The sequence below is a fragment of the Enhydra lutris genome, unplaced genomic scaffold (assembly GCF_002288905.1).
Source record: "Enhydra lutris kenyoni isolate GAN:26980312 unplaced genomic scaffold, ASM228890v2 scaffoldscaffold17, whole genome shotgun sequence".
Taxonomy (NCBI): Eukaryota; Metazoa; Chordata; class Mammalia; order Carnivora; family Mustelidae; genus Enhydra; species Enhydra lutris.
In genome coordinates, this window is record NW_019154101.1 from 48,874,688 (window position 1) to 48,891,975 (window position 17,288).

The following is a 17,288-nucleotide window of genomic DNA, read 5'->3' on the forward strand; positions in this document are numbered from 1 at the left end:
TAGATAAACATCCCACAAATAAAAATACTCATTAACAAACTTTTTTCTTTCTGAGTTTCCTATGTTACACTATTTTCATGGTGGAAAAAAACCCATAAAGTGCAGCATAAACAGTTTTCTCCAAAATCATTAGACTCAAAACGTGTCACCAATTATGAATCTTTTCTTTGCAAATATTTCCATATATTTCCTGTTCAAGAGCAAAATCCCCTGGTCTACACCTTCAGGATCCATCTGTAAATATAAATCTGAAAAAACTAGCCAAAAGAGAAGGAAGCAGGAGGGACAAGGCACAGTAAGTGACTTGCAGGCCTACTGCCTTGTTTCATTTAGGTTCTGGGCACCAATCCATGTTCCTTTTCATTGCAACACAGGCATCATGACTACCACATGCCTGGATGTGATGCTTTTACCTGTGAGCATGAACAGGGCAAGAGGCAAGATCAACTGACAGTCCTCACTGAGAACAAGAGAATTTCAGAAAAAGTTCTTCAGATTCTAGAATGGACATTATTTCCATTCCACACTTGAGGAAAATACTAAGGTAGAGAAATATTTGGCAAAAAAAAGAAGGAGGTGCATGTGTGTGTGTTAAGGTTAAGTAACAAGGGAGAGGAGCAGGAAGACAGGTATCCAAAAGCTACAGTGCTAAGGGAAGTACAGTCTCCTTTGTCAAGTAACAAACACAGTTCCTGCCGCTGTGACAATGTAGGGTAATATAATTTGGCCTGTGTTGTGGGTAGAAATCTGTTTATTATGTGTTACATATATAGGATGATCCATCAGTATGTGTCCCTGTGGCCTCCAAGTGAGGCATCTGATATCTACAGTGCACAAAATCAGATCCTTTGGAGCAGTTACGCACAATACATGAAACCCTGGATTTAAACATGGGATCTATATAGGCATGCCACTCTATATAGGCATGCTGGCGTCTCTGTGCTCCACGAGTACCCACCCACAACAGTTCAATGGGCAAACTCCCAGCTTTTCCCCCATTAAGTAATGGAACCAGGATGGAACTGGGCTGGATCCAGATTGCAACCACTTCCAATAACACTTGGAAAGACACTTATCTTCTAAGCCACATAGGTCAAGATATCCTCTGGATTGGAAACAATAAGCCACTTGCAGTTTGGGGCTCTATTTCACAGTATTACAACCTAACCTTTTGCTACTGGCATAGTTTTTTATTTATTTTATTTAGTACTTCTACCACATTTTTGAGAACCACATAAATAATTAATATATGTTCATATAAAATTAAATATGAACAAATATATTTTAGAATATATAAATGTAAAAATATATTTTTATATATGCACACACATGTCAAGTCATAGTAAATTGAAAGGCTATTCTATATGTTCATCTCCTTGTAAGGGCAGTCTATGATACCACAAATTCTGTTCAAGGCTGTGACTAAGCTTTACTTTCTCCAGAGCCCTACAGCCCAGAGAGAGCTTTTCCTAACCTTCTACTGACCTTCTTTTCTAAACTGCTCACCTGAGATTCATATGTTTGTAGGTATATTGCCTTATATTGTTGTTTTATATCATTTTAAACTCTTGAACATTTGGATATTCACACTTTTCTTTTTTTTCTCTAAGAAGTTTTTATGCTCACTAAACACTATCCTTTATACTTTTCTGCAGCCCCATGTACAGTTTTGGCTTGCAGTTGGCCCTCATTATCAAAGAGAATGCCTGGCCCTGCTAATTCGTTGAATTTCTAGCTGGAGCTCTCCTCAGAATACCTGGGTTTCCAGAGTGGCTGGGCTTCCAAATCTGGAATAGCGTTATTCACTATCTAATAAAACATATAATGATCTTTTTAAAAAGCATCAAACAATTCATGGGAGATAAACTCCTTATTTTCAAGGCTGTATGATAGAGCTGGAGGGGTAGTTCCCCTAGGAAATGCCCTCTCTTTCTGAAATAACTCATCAGTTCCTTGGCAGGTGGGTCACCCACTGTTACTGTCTCAACACCTTTAGCAGAAAGTTGCTTTTTGGCAGTCTCCCCCGCCCCCTTTGGTCCCTAACAACCTAGCTCCACTAGAAGAGTTAATTGAAAATCTGTAATGTCTTCTTCACAAAATCAGAAATGCAACCTAATGCCTACTTTATTTTAGTTTACTTTATTGTACTAGTCAGGGCTCTCCCGAGAAACAGAACCAAGAGGATGTGTGTGTAGTTACATGCATATATACACACCTATGTGTACATATATTTATATAGGAGATTCTAAGGAGTTGGCTCATGTAATTTTGGAGACTGGTAGGTCCAAAACCTGCAGGGTGGGCTGGCTGCCTGGGGACACAAAGAAGAACCTATGCTACAGTTCAAATCTGCCATCTGCTACAGGTTCTTCCCTTGCTTAGAGAAAGTAAGTCTTTTTTTCTGAAGGTCAGGCCTTGAAATGAGTGCATGAGGCCCACTCATTATGGAGGAGAATCTACTTTATTCAAAGTCCACCAATTTAAATAGAAATCTTACCCAGATCACTCTCTTAGAAGCATCTAGACTAATGTTCAACCAAATATCTGGCACCATGGCCCAGCTACACTGACACATAAAATTTGTTATTACATTTGGTTTATTATTTTATTTTAAATACAGATGCCTCGACACTCCCTTGGCTTACTGTGACTCTTTTCTGCCTGAGAGCAGGGACCTGCCTGCAGCTTACTTATCAATGTATCCACAATACCAGTTCCATAGATGGATAAACACCAAAAATTTTCTCTGGCAAAGACTATAACATGACTGCAAACTCCAAGCTGCTTATTATCACAGCTGGGACACAGCAGCAAGAGGGACAAAGCCATCTTAATTTGGTCAAGCCTAACATGAACATCTTTAAATTCATCGTTCCTAATATTGGAAAATACAGCCCAAACTGTAGGTTGCTTATTCTTTCCAATCCACTGGGATCTCTTGACCTATGTGGCTTGGAAGATACATGTCTTTCTCCAAAACTGTGTTATTAAAAGTGGTTGCAATCTGGATCCAGCATGGTTCCATTACCTAAAGGGGGAAAAGTTGGGAGTTTTCCCACTGAGTTGTCATGGTAGGTCCTCAGGGAGCATGGAGACTCTAGTGTGCCTGTGTGCAGTAGAGTCAGTGTTTTGGGTGTCTCCTTGAGGAATCTGCACAAGGTGAGACAACCGGAAGGCTGTACTTCCTGGGCCACTGGACTGTGTGTGGCAGATATGGCAGAAAGTATAATGAAGACTCTTAGGTGGGTGTATGCATCCAATTTCCACCATAACTCAGGGTCTCTGTGGGATGAAAGGTGATGTCTTCCTTAGTGTTCTTTGCGTCTTGGGACAGATTAGGATCTTAGATGCTGTGAAGGTGACTCTGACTCCTAAGGAAGAGGCCCGTTTGAAGGAGAGTGCACATACACTTTGGAGCATCCCAAGGAACAGCAGTTCTAACATTTTCTAATGGCATACCATTTCATTGTCTAAACCACAGCCAGATTTTAGTTGGAGGTTGTGTATGTTGTCCTTGTTATCTGATCAGTTATTGTTCAAGTAGTAATACTGAAATGGCCTAGGGAAAACATCAGTTTCCTAAAGTTACAGACAGGAATGGTTCACAAGCCCTGCAGGTATATCTCAATGCTGGGTGATCCCTCCCGGTGTGGTTCTAGATTGGTCCATGTGAAACAGCTCCACCACCTCCGGGGCACAGCTGCCAGTGTAGCCTCTGCTGCTGCTGCCCTTCGAAGCAGATGTGTGTTTACTGTGTGTTACAGGACTCCCGGTCCCTTCACCCACCATGCCCAGTCCAACTTTTTTCTCCAATCACATGCTGGGATCCCATGTTTAAATTCAATATTGCATCTATTGTGAGAATTTATATATATATATATATATATATATATATATATATATATATATCTCAAAATATAGAATACATTGTCATTTAATGTAACAAGAAATTTTTGTATATAAATAATGCAACCAACTATCCATGTGTCACACCAACTGAAATTCTAAATAATCTTTGAACAGTAAAAAAATAAACATTGACGACCACTAATCCTTAATTATCTTTCTTTAAATCCTTCTGGAAAAGTTGGTTTATAAATAAATCTTCCCATTTTAAATACTGCCCCCCCAACACACACACATTATTGGATGTGAGGTGAGTGTATAGCAAGAGCTCTTGGTTGATGCCAGCTAAGCAATATTTAACTGTTCCTGTGAATGCCATATTGTCATTCAGTGATCAGATCCCTTATGAATTGGGCTTTGAGCTGATTCTGCACATGGTTTCTTTCAGTCATTCCTTGCCTTCCTTCACTTTGCTCCTTTTAGGGAGGTAAAGGTGGGATGCTGACCCTTGTAGATTGCATGTCAAAGGCCTCAGTACTATCTGGTTTCTGGATGAGTTTGATCAACAAGGGCACTGGCAGTCAGGGGTAAGAAGAAGCAGGGGCTACTTTTTCTCTTCCTTGTGAGCCTCAAGTTGCTGAAACACATAACTCAGCATCACAAATCTTCCCATTTCCCAGTTTTGCCTCATGGAAATGCTCTCTGGAATACTCACCACTAGTAGGGAAGGTAAGACCATTTTCTTAAAATTAAAGTAATAATAATAAATAAATAAGGCAAAATAAAATAAATCAAATCAAAGGAACGGTAATGCAACTCACATTGAGATATCACCTTACACCAGTTAGAATGGCCAAAATTAGCAAGACAGGAAACATGTGTTGGAGGGGATGTGGAGAAAGGGGAACCCTCTTACACTGTTGGTGGGAATGCAAGTTGGTGCAACCTCTTTGGAGAACAGTGTGGAGATTCCTCAAGAAATTAAAAATAGAACTTCCCTATGACCCTGCAATTGCACTACTGGGTATTTACCCCAAAGATACAGATGTAGTGAAAAGAAGGGCCATCTGTACCCCAATGTTTATAGCAGCAATGGCCACAGTCGCCAAACTGTGGAAAGAACCAAGATGCCCTTCAACGGACAAATGGATAAGGAAGATGTGGTCCATATACACTATGGAGTATTATGCCTCCATCAGAAAGGATGAATACCCAACTTTTGTATCAACATGGACGGAACTGGAAGAGATTATGCTGAGTGAAATAAGTCAAGCAGAGAGAGTCAATTATCATATGGTTTCACTTATTTGTGGAGCATAACAAATAGCATGGAGGACATGGGGAGTTAGGAGAAGGGAGTTGGGGGAAATTGGAAGGGGAGGTGAATAATGAGAGACTATGGACTCTGAAAAACAATCTGAAGGGTTTGAAGAGGTGGGGGGGTGGGAGGTTGGGGGAACCAGGTGGTGGGTATTAGAGAGGGCACAGATTGCATGGAGCACTGGGTGTGGTACAAAAACAATGAATACTGTTATGCTGAAAATAAATTTAAAAAAATGTGTAAAAAAAAAAAGGAACAGTAATGCAACTCAAGATAAGAGAACAGAGTCTGCAAACAAAATTTCTCACTTAATGCATTTTGTCAGCAAACTACAAAGGGTCCTTAAGGACCTTGGAAATGGTAAGGAGGAAGCAATCAAAATTACTTTTTAAGTCTCTTCCAAATTATCACCATTGGGAGCTACTCTAAAGCTAGTGAGTTTAATCTCTATTTTTAAAAGTTCTTACAATAATGAAATTACCTTTTCTGTGAAAGACTAAAGAAGAATGTTCGCAGATATTTGGTTTGTGGTAGTGCCATAAATTCCAAAGAATGCACTGGCCATATTCAATAAATGGATTATTTTCTGAAAGAATGATTTTCCATATCACAGTTGATGTAACCAGTCATAGACCATGCTCGTCTATCAACCACAAACTTAACTCTTTTCCTCCCTAAAGATATGCACACCTCCCAAGTTCTCTGTTTCTCTTACATTCTGTGTTGACTCAACAGGGTCTATATCATTGGTACAGTCCTTCTTTTCTTCCTTTGCTATTTCTGGTTGAATTATTTAAGCTGTTTGAAACTATGAAATTCCCTTAGGAAATAACTATTGATCTGTTAGAACACAAAGATGACTCTTAAGCACCTTTTCCTAGAACTTTTGAGAAACACTACCTAAGAAAGCAAGATAACAAACCCCAGCTCAAACTGAAAAACCAAACAAAGTAGCTGACTATATTCTGATAGAAATCATTAGAGACATTGCTCCATAGACTATGGATAAATAGTTCAACTACTATGAGTTCTAATCTTAGTGTTTACATGCCTAAGGCATTAATTTTTTGTCACTGAGACTGAGTCAGTATTAGAGGGTTTGCGGTCTATTCGTAACGAACATATTTTTCTATGATATCCTACATAATCTTGAAGGATTCATATGCATTGCAAAATGCTCTTGATCCTTCAGACAGACCTGCCCTGCCTCGGATAAGCTAAGTTGAGGTGCTATCTTTTGTCAAAAGATGATACCACCACCTCCACAACTTGTTTTCCATTATGCGAATATGGTGTAATTTTCCCCTGAGGTATAAGGTCGAAGTTTGATGTTTTACAAAATAAGACTTCAAATTGAAAACTCAGAAAAAGATACATTTCTTGCAATTTTTGATTATGAGAAATAACAAAGGAAAGAATGACTTTCATTATAGGTTTGGGGAAGAAATGCTGATGTGTAGTCACAAGTTGTCCAGCACATTGGAAAAAGCAAAACAAACATTTGGTCTATCGAGAGAATGCAGAAACATACTGCTGCCTATAAGTAAAGAGTTTGGGCTTTAGATCACCTAAGGTTTTCTACTAGCTCTAAACTACTGTGATTGTTATGATGTGGTTTCTTTATGCTCTCTGAACTTGTGATGTGGAGCACTTAAGGATCCTATGCTTATTCATCCCTTTCCCAGCATTTCTCTCTGTCATTTCATTTGGAAAAGATACTTATCAATGATATCTTCTCAAGAAATGTCCTTCTCTACCTTTTTTCCTACTTTGTAACAGAAGCCACTGATGCCATATATACTCCCTGGTGACTTTATGGATATTCTTCTCTGTCCTGTGTCCTTTACTAGGGCATATAAATGTTGAATTAAAGAAGCAGCTTAGACTTCTGCTTCCAGTTAGGATGAAGAAGGATGCAAAATACCTTTGCTTTGATAGTAACTGCAGGAAAAGAACCAGACAAAATAAAAACAATACTTCTCTATGAGGCTAGTGAAAACACAGACAGCAAAGAGGCCTTGATAAACTACATTCCAGAAAGAAATGAGCCCATCATAGGTAAGTAGAGAATGGCAGCAGCTTCCATACCTGGATCCAGGGCCCCAGGTGAGCTGACCTTGTGGGGTGAGGGGGAAATAGCCAGTCCTTTCTTGGATGACTGGGCTGGTGAGCAAAGTGCAATCACATGATCCTGGGGATTTATACAGTGATTGGACTTCGGGGCCAAAAATGAATCCAATATATCTGAAAGTGCAGTCAACCCCTCCCAGCTCAAGATCTAAAGGCTCCAATGTTCTTTCTTTTTTTTAATTTTTTTTATTTTTATTTTTTAAGATTTTTGTTTATTTATTTGTCAGAGAGAGAGAGAGAGAGCAAGCACAGGCAGACAGAGTGGCAGGCAGAGGCAGAGGGAGAAGCAGGCTCCCCGCTGAGCAAGGAGCTCGATGCGGGACTCGATCCCAGGACGCTGGGATCATGACCTGAGCCGAAGGCAGCTGCTTAACCAACTGAGCCACCCAGGCGTCCCTCCAATGTTCTTTCATTCACAATGTTTGGAAATCTCTCTCCTCACTTCACTCTTTCACTCAGGTTCACACCCTCTATCTTTCTCTCAAAAATCTGAGGAAGCAGAAAACCGTGAGAAGATAAAGTTTGGATGACAGAGAAACAGACTCAGAGATAAACTAGTTACTGAATTAGTAGAACTTTAAAACAGGAACTTTAAAACAACTATTATAAATTTGTCAAAGAATTTACAAGAAAATGTGTATTAAGGGTAAAAAAATGGAATTTTCTCTTAATTTTCTGTGAAAAATGTAAACACCAAAAAATAACAAGTAGAAATTCTAGAACTTAAAAATGCAATATCTGAAATAAAAATTTATTGGAAGGTGCTTAAGAGCAGATTGGATGCATGAATATCGAACAAGTCAATAAAAATTACCCAAACCCGGGATGCCTTGGTGGCTCATTGATTGAGGGTCTGACTTTTGCTTTCAGCTCAGGTCATGATCTCAGGGTCATGAGATTGAGTCCCATGTTAGGCTCTGCCCTCAGCATGGAGTATGCTCAAATTATTCTTTTTCTCTCTCTCTTTCTCTCTCCTCTCCCCTTGCCCCTTCCCCAACTCACACACACACTCTCTCAAATAAATAAATCTTTTTTTTTAATTACCCAAACTGAAATAAAAAGGAAAAAAAGATTTTTAAATCAGAAGATCTATAACTGTGAGATAGTATCACACAAATGTAATTGGAGTCCCAGTAGGAGAGAAAGTGGGTCAGGAAATAATTTGAAGTAGTTCTTTTCTCTTAGCAACAATGTGTTCATTTCACAGTGGGGTCCCTCTCCTGCCTTCTAACTGCTTTCTCCCTTCTACCTCTCCCTGGGCTAGAACTGGTGTGGGTATGTGGTCAGAGCCGTCAATTGGAAGCCTGGTTGGTCATGAATTAAAATAATTAAATCAGAGTACGCTTGCTCTAAGACTCAAGGTGTACTAACTTCCAAATCCATGGAATACAATGAACCAGTAAGTACCAATAACTATTGCATAGTTCTATTTTTAGTTCAAACATGGGAATCCAAACTCTGAATCTCTGGGGGAAGTGGAAGTTGCAGGAGGGGGCATAGAAACAATATTAAACATTAACATTTCATTTAATCAGTTTATAAATAATCCCTCTGTTTTCTTGGCATGAGATTTTCAAAATACAAAACTGAAACCACTGAAGGAAAAGGAACAGTGATATAACAAATAAATCTGGAAGTGCTCCTTTTAATAACTTAATTCTACCAAATCTTAACATGGCATGAAATGGAAGTGACCAGGTGTGGAGAGATGAAGGAGTCCAAGGAGCAGAAGTTCATCTATGAAGTGGATTGATGGATGTGGTTGCATTGGATGAGGCTTAAACACTATCTCTGGGTCAGCCAAGAGGCTCCTAAATGGTGGTGAGAAATTCCTGTTCTTACGAGAAGATTCATATGGGGCAGGGTGGGGGAGGGAGTTGTTTTGTCCACACTGGCAGGAGTGAAAGAGGGAGCAGTTACTACTGGCAAGCTACCTCAGCCTGCCTGCCTCTCCTGCTGGCACCTTGTCAAACGCCCTGAATAAATAGGACAAGAAAGGAAGAAAGATCAAAGATGTTTTAATCTTATATAATTACAAGAAGACTAAATGGGAAAATTCCTATTTCATTCCATATTTCACATTTCTCAGCTTGTCAGCCAGTATTTAATGAATCTTTGGCACAGTAGCCTCACTTTCCTACGTTTTTGAAATTTTCTGATCATAAATTGTGTCATTATGTAAGTGTTGCCTATTATTTTGGAATGCTCTTGTTTGATGGAAGAAAGACTGAAGGAAAACTTGTGATATTAGTTGGTTTGGCCAGTGATTTTAGGTGATCTCTGCATGTAACATATTCTTGGGCAAGTGGGGATAAGAACCAAAAAGAACAGCTGTGAAGGTTGTTGAGGATGATGATAAACCATGTTATTCTCCCACAGCACACTCCAGAATGATAGAGCAAATGTGCAAGCGAGGGTGGAGAAAAAGACTTCCTGGTCGGGGTAGGTATGGAGGACGGAGAATGAATGGATTCAGCTGAATGACTACAATGTTGTACAGAAAACAGGAAGGATAAAATTAATAAGATGAAGAAAACAGAACCCACTATAAAATTATAGGAGTTACCTGAGCAAATTCCATGTAAGGTTTCTTTCAGCTTATGTTTGAAAAATAGCTGCCTCCTGAAAGGCTTCTCAGACTATCTGCTATCCCTTTTCCTCTTGGACTCTCAGTTTTCCCTGAAGAAACATTCTTCACTTTTTGAAAAGCTAGAGTGAGGGGTGCATGAGTGGCTCGGTCAGCAGAGCATCTGCTTTTGACTCAGGTCAAGCTCTTGGGGTCCTGGGATTGGGGTCCTGCATTGAGCCCCTCATGGGGCTCCCTACTCAATAGGGAACCTGCTTCTCCCTCCCCTACTGCCCCCCTCAAATAAAATCCTAAAAAAAAAAAAAAAAGCTATAGTGACCATGTCTCCTTTTACTTTCAAGCTGAGCCGAGAAAAAATGGAAAAGCCTATGATTATTTCCCCTTTCCTACCACATCCTTTTTCCCGAGTATCAGCAATTCCTACCTCTAATTCTGCAGTTAGAAGCATGCAGCCACATGTTATTGTTATCCTATTTCCATTTTTGAAACCTCGAATTGTTTCCTAACAAGAGAACGTGACTGAGAATTTTATACTAGATGTTTGGCCAGAAACAGCTTAGAAAGTAAATTGTCTCTTTTCTGGGAACACTGACAATCCTGAAAGGGTTAATTAATTTCCTACAGGATCACACTTGACTCAAGATTCTGCTTGATTCTGCACAGGGTTAAAATAAGATTGAATTAATCTTGAAGGAGTCACAGTAAGAAAGTTTCTAAGTGACTATTAGCTCAGCTGAGGGAGAAACTATTTTGTTAAAAGCATATAAACGTGATACTCAATGTTGACATTACCCCCAAAAGTGCTAGCCAAATGTTAAATTGCAAGTACTAGTAGAAAAATCGGGGGAGAGTAATAAAAGTCTTTAAGGATTTGCTTCCTTTTTAGGCAAATTATTAATGACCATGGGAAAATAAAATGATTTGAGGAGAGAAGCTTGCTGTGTACCAGCTGCTGCTGGAGTCAACTAATTTCAACATTCCACTTGATATCTCACTAGATACACATGCATGAACAAGAAGGGCTTCAACACTTTACAATGAGACTTTTAAATTATCTTCCTAGATGCAGTTGTAGGCAAAAGTTAATGAATGCATAAATGAAACTGAGAAACAAATTTCCAGCTAGGTTTCATACAACCAATTTCGACATCCTCTTTGAGGTCTTAAGGTCACTGAATCTAGTTCTCCTCCTCAGTGAAAGAAGTGGGCTATCTTCAGAAAGGAAGAGTAATTGCTACCATCAGTTCAATAACCTGCGTCTCCCACTAGACTGTGAGTACCTCCTGGGTGGGGACCAGCTGTTTTACTCTTGTATCCAGAGGACTTAGCATAAAGTCTACCATCTGGTAGGTAAATGCTCACTACATATTAGTTGAATAGATAATGAGAAGGAAGCAATCACCATCACATCATGTTTGATAGTGGTGCCTAATGACTCCTTGGGCCCTGAATCTTTCATTTTTAACCTCTTCCTTGGATTAAAATTTTAACGGCATTCTTCTGATAGACACCAAAGTAGAACAAAGGCAGAGACCTCCCCTGTTCTTGAATAGAATGATTCAGCGTTATAAAGATGTTAGCTCTTCCCGAGTTAACTGATAAGTTTACAAAAATCCCAATAAAATACTAATAAGCTTTTTTAAGAAGTTAGGCAAGTTGATCCTAAAGTTCATGTGAAAACAAACATGTAATCCAGAAAGCACTGAAAACACTGTGAGATAGAACTAGCTCTACCTAAAGCATATGCTATGGTAAGCTTCTATGATTTAAACATGGTGGTACAAGTACATGAATAGACAATAGACCAGAGAAAAAGAACAGAAAGGGATCCAAAGACATGTGAAAATTTAGTGTATGACAAAGGTGCATCTTGAATTAGTGGGGCAAATATTGAGTTTTTATTTTATTTTATTTTTTTAAAGATTGGCTTTTTAATAAATGGTAGTCATTTAGCAAAAGATAAAATTAGATCCATACCTCACTCCATATATAATAATAAACTACTAGTAGATCAGGAACCTTAACATAATATATTAAACCATGGAAGTATTAGGGAAAAAAAATGAGGGAATTCCTCTTTTCACACAATACTTTATTTAACTAGATTTAATGGCATTGTTGTCCTATTTGCAGATTAAGACATGTTTACTTATTGGAAATTAATTCTGATGTCTTATGACCAGCACATAAGAGTAAATATAGACATTCAGCATCTGTCAGGAAAAGGGCAGGACACGGTTAATCATTTTTCTTATCTGGATGGAACCTTAAGTTACCTCTCTTTGTGATCTTATTTGGCACCTTACAAATTCCAGAATTCAGTTCATTTAATATATTCTTTAAAGGAAAAGACAGAACATAATGGGAAAAAGTATTTCTTAGATTCTACCAAGAGATTTTAGAAACTGGGAAAGATTATGTCGTTTATTTTTAAAGTTTAACCAGGCTCCAAACTTATGATTGCCTTAACCATAATCTAAAGAGTACCTTAAAATGCTAGATTCTCAAGAAGTAAAAGTTCTCCCCTCACCCAGGGGCCAAGGATGAATACAAGAAAGGCAGTTTCTTTGCTCATTTCAACCTCTTGGGTGATTCCCTTCAGCTCTTCACGCTTCCTCCCTTTTGTCATTTTCAGGGATACTATGAGATCTGCCAAAACAAAGTCAAGTGACTGTAAAAAAGGTCATTTCCTTGATTCCCATGTTATGAGGAGAAATTCAAAGTTGACAATTGTTTAAGCTTAAGAAAAATACATAAATAAGCAGCAAAGTGTTGGCAACAGAAAAAAAAAAGGGGTTTGGTTGGAAGAACTCCTGCATACCTTGTTCAGTAAAAGTGCCCTCTCCTCCCAAATTATTCTTTTACAACAAATAAGCGAACTCATTCCTAAACTGTGGTGTGCCCTCTACAAAAGCCTGCACCCACAGTTGTGTAAACAGCCTCTCTACTCAACCACTCCAGTCTCTGTTCTCCAGGGGACCTGCAGCCTTTTCACAAAAACAGCAGCAGCTCTAGAAACTGGAGAGTCTACCAGAAATGGCAACAGAGAAACTTAGGTGTTACCAAAAAGAATTCTTCCATGACCAAGATCCATGCAAAAATACTTAAGATCCACTATATGGTTTCGATATTTTATAGATCTTTCAGACCTAAAATCATAAAAGGGAAAACATGGGATTTTGTTACAAATTCTGTTATAGATGATATTCTGCCAAACATACCTGTTGGTATGACGTAAATCTGGACTTGGAAAAATATTTTTTATTCAAGGGCCTGTCATTGCTTTGGGCTTAATTGTGGGGAGCTATGCAGAAACTTTGGGTTGGTCCAATTTACTTTGAATCACAAACGTTTTCTGAAATAGAACTTGTCAACTCACTCATTGGAAAGTAACTTATTTTTTCAAAGGTAGGATTTTAAGTTTCAAGATTATATAATCATAAAATTATCTGTGTTATTTATTTAATGCCCTACCTTAGTACCACGATGAGAAGTATCACGATGAGATTCTTTTTTAAAGATAGAGAAATCAGAGCAAAGTGAAAAGAAGAAGAAGAAAAGTCTAGGAGAGTTAGTTCACAAAAATGCATGCCTCAAGTTTCTGCATAGGGATAAGGGAAACCACATAGTAAATTCTGGATTCCCCTGTTACCCAACATAGAAGGGGAATATAGTGAGCTATGGAATTCATGCTGTCTGTAACATGGGGTGATATGGAAAATACTTAACAACCGAAATAGGTTAGGCCCTAATTGACCTGATGCTTAACCTTAAATATGTAATATGATTATATGTGATGAATGTTAACTAGTCTTATTGTGGCAATCATTTCACAATGTGTACAAATATCCAGTCATTCATTATACATTATGCCTGACACTAGTATAATGTTATATGTCAATTATAACTCAATTAAAAAATAAAATAATAATAAAAAATATAGTACAGCATCTCAGTGTGTAGTATTTGGCAATAAGAAATGCCATCCCCTTGACTCTGCCATCTTTAAATTAAAATTATTTGAGTACCTATTCAGCAAAAGATTCCTTTATAAATCAAGCTCATTGTTTCAAACAAAAGTATAGCTTATTTTTTCTTTGTTTCTCATGCTTTAAAACAGAAACTTGGTCAAGACTTCAAATTAAAATTAAAATTTTTGACTTCTTTCTGGTGATGTTTTAAGTTAAAAGTAGGAGAAAACCTTCCAAATATGTCTACTGGTGTTATTTCCTCTTCTAGATCTCATATATAGATACTGAGACTTCCAGAGAGTTTATTTTATGGCAAGGTTTTCCTCAAACTGAATCCCAGCGAGAACATCTTTGGCCTACAAGCAATAGAATGCTATGAAACTGGGAGAGGTGAGTTCCATGAATAAACACTTGATTAAGTATTAAATGACTGTGTTGTCCTTGCTCTGCAGGAGGCTTCCATAAGAGTTCCTCAAAGAGAAACCTGCAAAGGAGAAAGGGTTGCACAGAAGTGGAAATTCTGCAAAGTAACGTAATGAGACAAAATGATTTCTCACGTAATTTCGTTCTTGGGAAAGGGCAGGAAAAAAATGTTAGGGATAAAGGGTGAGTCTTAACCTAATCTCCCCTTGACTTTTCATGTAAACCTTTCTAAGGGAACTTGGTTCCAATTATGTGGAGAAGTTTGAGAAATTTGCTTTCCCTAAGTGCCTCAGACCCCAACCAAAAGAGACTTGCCAGATTTCTCACTTTCTCTCTCTCTTTTTTAAGATTTTATTTTTAACTAATCTCTATGCCCAAGGTGGGGCTAGAACCCACAACCCCACACAGATCAAGAGTTGCATGCTTCACCCACTGAGCCAGCCAGGCCCCCCTTCCCAGATTGTCCTAAGTGAAGAATTCCAGGAGCATAAAAATCATTTCCAGATTCTATAGTCTGAGCTTAGGAACCTTTCTTCCTTCACAGGTAACTATAAAGTATGAGTGACATGAAGGACTTTGACCAACTCATGCAACTGGACTTAACTGATCTTTGTTTAACATGTAATTTAAATCAGATTCTGGGCTTTGATAGGCAATCTTTTTGTTACCTTATGTCCTGTCTCCTTAGAACAAAGGAGAAGACCAGGGAAGGATGTGTGACACTCAAAAGAAGAGAAAAGAACAGGAAGGGGAACAAAATAGAAGAAGATGAGAAAGAAAAGAGGTATGCAAGTTAGACATTTCCTGTGGTATGAAGGTAACTCATGATACCAAGAATATTCCAGAAGAAATTTTCCATAAAAATGGGACTGGCCATATCTGAGATGAGAACAAGTGTCTTTGGGGCGCCTGGGTGGCTCAGTGGGTTAAGCCTCTGCCTTCGGCTCAGGTCATGATCTCAGGGTCCTGGGATCGAGCCCCACGTGGGGCTCTCTGTTCAGCAGGGAGCCCGTTTCCCCCCTCTCTCTGCCTGCCTCTCTGCCTACTTATGAGCTCTCTCTGTCAAATAAATAAATAAAATCTTAAAAAAAAAAAAAGAATAAATGTCCTCTAGACCCCGCCCACGCCTCAGTTGTGGAGTGGCCTTCTGTGGTCTCTTCTGCAAATGGGCTCCGTGGTCTAGCGTCAGGGTCACCACCACCCATGATTGAGCACCAAAGCCCACAATATGTCACTGCCGAGGGTTCCATCAACCCACAAACAACAGAATGTCAGCCATCCCCTCCCACAGCTCACTTGTGGCCACCTATGGCTCTTACCCACACAGTGTGGGCTCCACTTCCACTAAGAGCCCCTGCCGAAGTCCAGAGTCCCCTGGGGAAGCCATCCCTCACCACCCCAGTCTCCCTAGGCCGACCCAGGTCACTGGTGGGCAAACTTCAGTTGGGGCAAGTCTACTCTTCCATTCATAGCTACAGTGTTGGAGTCCCCAGGACACTCAGAATCTTCCCAGACCTCCAGAGGCATGATCACTTGCAACATGGCTTTGGAAGCCACAAGGAAGGAACCTGGGAGCCAGCCTGGCAAAGCCCACACTGGGCCCCAGTCCTGAGTGGCTACCACCAGGCCTTAGGAGACATTAGGCTCAGGAGAGCCTGTCCCCCCTCCTCACCTTCCCACCCTTCAAACTAGGCAGGCAGCTCCAAGCAGAAACAGTTGGGTTCTTTTTTTTTTTTTTTTTTTTTTTTTTTTTATCAAAATAGCAAAATACCAAAAAGGAAGCTGACAGAACCCCACTCTTTACTAGCCAAGACACACAGCCTTCCTGACACCCTGTAACCCTGTGCCTTACACCAAGTGGAAAATAAACTATAAGCAGCCAGAAAAGGAAAGGAAATGAGAGGAAAGGAGAGGGGAGAGGAGGGGAGGCGAAGGGGAAAGAGGGGAGGGGAAGGGGAAAGAAGGGGAGGAGTGGGGAGTGGGAGGAGGGAGGAAGGGGGAGGGGGGAGGAGAGGAGAGGAGAGGAGAGAAAAAAGAAAAGAATAAATTTCCTCTGATAAAGGATATATTAATTTAGATCCCTTGACACTTAAAAGGCTCCTTATACAGGTTGTGGGGAGTACAGGTTGTGGGGAGACCATGAATACCTAGAGATTATATGCAACTTTGACACATGCCCATGTAAGTATATGTGGTCTATCATTATCTTAAAGAGTCCTTTTGCTAAAAAGAAGTTAGAACCAGTGCATAAAAAAAGTAATTTCTCGGGGCGCCTGGGTGGCTCAGTGGGTTAAGCCTCTGCCTTCAGCTCAGGTCATGATCCCAGGTTCCTGGGATCGAGCCCCACATCAGGCTCTCTGATCAACAGGGAGCCTGCTTCCCCCTTTCTCTCTCTGCCTGCCTCTCTGCCTACTTGTGATATCTGTGTCAAATAAATAAATAAAATATTAAAAAAAATAATTTCTCTGTAATTTAGTTTGAGTCACCACCTGAAGTTCTTAGTTCTTGGTTCACTTCACTGTGGAAAGATTCATTACCCTATTCCTGAGAAAGTTAACCTATAGATCTCAGATCCGGAAAAAAAAATGGTAATGTTATGTGTCCCATTTCTCTGCCTTCAGAAAAAGGACTACAGTCTATAAAAAGTGAAAATACATCATCTTTCAAACTTTACAGAGCAGATTTCAGTCCTTTTTTGGTAGCCATTCATGGTTCACATTTCTCACCATAAGGAAGTTCTTTCTGTCAAGCCTAAGTCTCTTAGAGTTGTAAAATAATTTGGTTTCTTATGTTTAACAATCCAGTAGTATCCAATAGTATCCAATTAGTGGATACTATTATTAAATTCATGTTCAGATTTCTCTCCCTCAGTACTTTTGCTCTTTCCATATTTTCATTCTCACATTCATTAATCGTCTTCATGGCTTTCCTCTGAACCCTTTCCAATTCTTCATACTTGTCTATAAATTCAGAAGTGAGTGTATTGAAGAGAGATTCATAAAACCCTCAG

At 39.4% G+C, this 17,288-nt stretch overlaps 1 pseudogene; it reads left to right on the forward strand.

The window, feature by feature from the left end:
- The first annotated feature begins 2,730 nt into the window (after positions 1–2,730).
- Positions 2,731–3,451, forward strand: LOC111147496 (annotated as a pseudogene).
- The last annotated feature ends 13,837 nt before the right edge of the window (positions 3,452–17,288 follow it).